At 45.6% G+C, this 5,034-nt stretch overlaps 1 long non-coding RNA gene across 1 annotated transcript; it reads left to right on the forward strand.

Annotated features, from left to right (window-relative positions):
• The first annotated feature begins 2,347 nt into the window (after nucleotides 1-2,347).
• LOC125759822 (uncharacterized) lies at nucleotides 2,348-4,334 on the forward strand. Its single transcript, XR_007417523.1, has 2 exons — nucleotides 2,348-2,574; nucleotides 3,894-4,334. It is a non-coding gene; the product is annotated as an uncharacterized LOC125759822 (long non-coding RNA).
• The last annotated feature ends 700 nt before the right edge of the window (nucleotides 4,335-5,034 follow it).

Here is a 5,034-nt window from a genome sequence, read left to right on the forward strand (position 1 = left end):
ATACTGCGAAGTGCTGTTGTTTGTCCGAGTCGTTTCTTCCAAGCCAGTGTCCATCCTTTGTTATTATCTTTATTATTCTGTGATGTGCGTACACAAAGACACAAGAACACAGACGAAATAGGATAGAGCAGGCTGACAACTGCCACCTAGAGGGGAAGAACGCCTGCCGAAGAGATATAGGAAATGAATATAAGAGGAGAGAAAGAGGAAAAAACACTAAAAAATAGGAAAGTAAAGAAAAAAATTACGAAGACAAAACGGCAACGTATAGAAACGAGCCATGCGATGAAAACCTCGCTTGAGATAGCTCACCTTGGCGTAAGCGAACAGTGAGGACGAGGTACATGAGGAGGTTCGGATGAGATAGCTGTAGACGATGCCGGCAAAAAAAGAAAAACGAAGACTCGTCGTCCGGCATCAATTTCGGCGGAGAGGTGTTCTCCTGCGATCCGCGACAGTGTTCTGACTGCTTCCCAGTCTCATAAAAGAATAAAATCTGTATTGGGAGAAACAAGGTGTGTCGATCAGTCTCGACGAGATGGATTCCTTCGTGCGGGTGATCTTAACGGGAGAAAGGTGACTTCGCTCAACGCCTCCTCACTCAAGGCCTCACGTGCACGCGTAATTCGCTCGGATGCCGGCTGCAAGGCTTCGAATAGTGGTGGCGGAAAACTTTATTTGTGAGAAGCCCAAGAGTGCAAAAAAAAATTAAATATCAGAGTTGTGGGCGGCTTCAGGCTGCGGCTCTGGCGTCCAGGCCGTGCCTATATATAGTCGCGACGTCATCCGCCCAGGTCACGAGCCGAAGATGGAGATTCGGCTTGGTGCTGGAAAAAAGCAGCCTCCCGCTGCTGCGGACTGCCTAGGTGCCAACAGAGTCCGCCGCGGTGGTGCAGCGGTTACGGTGTGCAGCTGCTGACCCGAAGGTTGCGGGTTCGATCCCGGCAGCAGCGGTCGCCTTTCGATGGAGGCGAAATATTAGATGCCCGTGTACTGTGCGATGTCAGTGCACGTTAAAGAACACCAGATGATGAAGATTTCCGGAGCCCTCCACTATGCCGTCCCTCATAATCATACCGCGGTATTGGAACGTAAAACCCCAACAATTATTATTTCCGTCACGGATTCCTCCAGGCAGCTCGAATTACATTCCTTGTCTCGTTTCACATAAGTGAAAGTGAGTAATAGAGATATCTGTGTGAATTTGTTTCGAATAGTTTTGCAAATTTACGTTGAATGAGATAAAGGTGTTGGCCCTTCTTGGATATTAAAAGTAACACGCAGCGAGAATGACAATAAATTTGGCCGAATGAAGAGTCGAAGCTAGGCGTCTTTCAATAGTTTCAAATCTGTTCCGCCTTACCTCTCGTAAAACACTTACTTACTTTGAATAACTTGTATGGCGAGGATAACGCTATTTAGCGTTAGCTTTAAGGGCCGTTTCAAAAGTCAATGCTGTATACGTTCTGCATTCCTCCAGAGACATCAGGCTGTGACAGCGTACACTTCCATTCTCATTAGCTAGACAGAGCCTTTGGAGTTGCGGGTGAAAGTGCTGTCAGATAGATGTCGGGCCGTTCAGTAACTGCTGCTCGCGGCTTGTACAATCTGCGTCAAATGAAAGCCAGACAGCGGCAAGCATTTGGAGCTGTATAGCGCGCGCCGTCCTGTCGTCACAATATGGACAGGCACGCGCATCCCGTTCGGCAGCCACACTGCAAACGCAAACTAGCCGAATTGGGCGTTTTAAGGGCTACAATCCCCCTTAATACTACCTCCATCTGGACAGTACTACCTTAGGGTGTAATGAGGTGGGTGCAATAAAGTTCTGCGTCCTCAATTTTACTTCGTTAAGAAAAATATGTGGAAGAAAGGAGGTAAATTCACTATCTGACGCCATTCGTCGAATGGAGTTAGAGGAACAAAAAACTCCCATCTCATTTCCTCTGGCATGTTTTCTCTTTTTTTTTCCGAAGCTTTCCATAATGCCTTCAGTGCTGGCGGGCATGCATGCAGCTGTGCGGGGGAAAGAAGTAAAAGAAAGAGGCGGCATGCTTCAGCGCACTAAAAATCCCTTGCACAGATAGCCCAGAACGGCTGGAGAGGAAGCGAGCAAGCCCTTTGGCCTCTGCAGCCTACTGCGGCCCGCCCCCGCCAGGTCAAAAGCAAGCCAGACGAGGCGCTACCGAAGTGAAATGGGACAAAGCTTCCCCCGCGTGCGCGCGCGAAGAAAAAAAAACAAAAAAAAGAAAGAAACGTGAGGAGGGAGTAGTTCCCGCGGCGGCGCGATCGTCGTAGCCAACAACCTCCTTGGTCGTAGCTACGCCGGCTAGGCCTTGTAAACGCCACTTCTCAAGTGATCAGCTGTGTCGGTCGTGTGTGCGCGTTTTGTGCCTGCAGCCTCACTGTGTTCTCGCCGCTGGATGTGATATGCGTGGTTTGACGACAGTGCGACATGCTGCGCTGCGAGTGCGATAATCGCGACGGCCCGTCGACTCAAGCGAGCGTGCCGCTGTGCATTACCAAGCAGATGATGGGCGCCCTGCGTGCTCGGCACAGTCAGGAACAAAAATGGTAAGTAATACTGATGTTCTCTCTCTTTGCGAGCCCTTATCGTCGCTTATGCACCTGTAGATGACCTTCTGCACATTGCGTCGCTTGAAAAGTGCTATGAAAAGCAAGAAAAAAAAGAAAGAAAAGAAAATCGGCATGTCAAGCTTGCGAAATGCCCGCCAGCGCACCATGAGCGTGGCATGTAACCCATGCTGTACATTACACGCATGTCATTCATTGTTTCCATGTTACCAGCTGTCATTTATGTACGTCATACAGTCACGTCACGCTATACCAGTCTTGGTATGATATCAAGTTAGAGAACCGGACGCGAGTGCACCAGTCTCCATGCCGTAAATGACATACATGTCGTTATTTTCATGTTACTATATGTCATTTATGTTCGTCGCACAATCACGTGACGCTATATCAATTTAGGTGTATGTCAAGCTAGCGAACCGGCCGCGAGCGCACCATGAGCGTGGCGTGTGTACATGACATGCATGTCATTATTTTCATGTTGCCAGCTGTCATTTATGTTGGACGTGCAGTCACACAGCACAATACCAATTTTGGTGTATATGGAGCATGCGAAACGGCCACTAGCGCCCCCGAGACCATGTTGTCAAAATAACGCCATACATGACAAGCGTGTCATGATTTGCATGTTAGTAACTGTCGTTTATGTGCGTCATACACTCTTGTGACGCCATACCTGTTTTGGTAAATATCAAGTTAACGAAACAGTCGCAAGAGAACCAAGAGAGTGACGTGTAAATCATGTCGTTAATGAAATGCATATCATGATTTTCAAGTTAAGACCCATCATTCATGTTCTTCATGCAGTCGTCATGCCACACGAATTTTGGCATACATCCCATTAATGAAACACCCACACGAGCTATGAGTCATAGGCGGCTAGATAGATAGGTAGATAGATCCGTTCAAAGTCGTAGAAGTGTTTAACAAATGCTTCGCATTTAAGTCGTTAAACTCGCATAGCAATGATGTGTGATGCATGTTTTGGAACTTCTGTGAATATCACTCATGCTTCATACGACCAGTCAATCGACCCAGGAGTGCGCCCTGATAAAGTTGTTTGCACGATATAATTTTCTTGCCTGCGATAAAGCATGAATGAGGCATGATGCTTTCAGGGAATATACATTAGAGCAAAAGGCCACGGTTATCACATTGTCACATGATGGAATGTGCATAAAGGACAACTTTGTTTTCGATTTATTCTTTTCTCCAACTTCATTTGTTTGTTTTAATCCTTCTTCATCGTGTCAATTTGCGCACATTGACATGTGACAAGACCGTGCGCTCTCATTTTGCAGCATCTACCTTGGATGCAGTCAACTACCCTGGACATCTTTCTCCCGCCATGCAACTGTGAGAACCCACCAAAGCACAGATTGTCAGGAAGTGAAAAGACTTTTCTGCAACAATTTTGCATTGCGCACTCTGCCCGTCTCCTGAAATAGCATATTAAGGTACATAAGCACTGTACCTTCATACATATGCATCAAGGAACAGTGAAATAGCATATCAAGGTACATTAACATCATTAGCTTGGATTCATTTAGCTAGAACGAATAAATCATGTTAAAGCTATACAATGACGGCCATATCATGTGACAGACATCTGCTAAGTGCAGTGTGTATTGTGAAGCACATGCATTTTATGGTATTGAATGAATGGATAAATGTTTATTCCAGCAAAATACAGGAAATGGGCCTCAAGTGAAAAGCGACAATGGTAGCTTGAGAAGTGCACAAGGCCCAGTAGAGCAAAAAGAGAGACAGAGCAGCAGAAACGTGTGCACGTTCAAAGGCAAAACATATACGCATACAAAAAGAAACAGGAAAGACGAAGCAGAAGAAACGTGCACATTCAAAGGCAAAACACGTACGCCATCTGCAAAGTGACAAAATCAAAAGGGTGAACATTTATGCTAGTGAAAACAATCAAAATCAGAAAACAGTGAAAACAGAAAAGAAGGAACGGCCATTCAACGGCATGGAAGGAATGCAACTTCATTGGTCACGTATCAACAGTGGAATTTGCCAAGGTTACATGTGCATATTCTTAGCCATTATGAGATGTGCAAGGCTAATTTAATCGCATTGATATAAGTCAGCTGTTGAGTCTGTTGAACCAGATTGTTGAATCATCTTGTCTATTCCATCTCGTTAATTTGCTGTTTTGCATTATGTTGCCATAGTTTTCAAGGTCAATACATAGTATCATGACTGTTGACACAATTTGACAAGGTGAAACCGCTGTTATTGTGCCCAGGCCTTAGTTTATCCTCACTAGAAGTGCGCTGTTTATTTTTGCCATGGTTCAGTGCCAAGTTGCCCAGTCTTCACTCCTAAACAGAGTAGGTGCGGTTAATCAAGACCTTGCTAACATTCACAACCCTTTTAAAGTGTACTTATAGTGATAACTTTACTGACATCAAAAACTATATGGTA

This window comes from Rhipicephalus sanguineus, chromosome 9 (assembly GCF_013339695.2).
Source record: "Rhipicephalus sanguineus isolate Rsan-2018 chromosome 9, BIME_Rsan_1.4, whole genome shotgun sequence".
Taxonomy (NCBI): domain Eukaryota; kingdom Metazoa; phylum Arthropoda; class Arachnida; order Ixodida; family Ixodidae; genus Rhipicephalus; species Rhipicephalus sanguineus.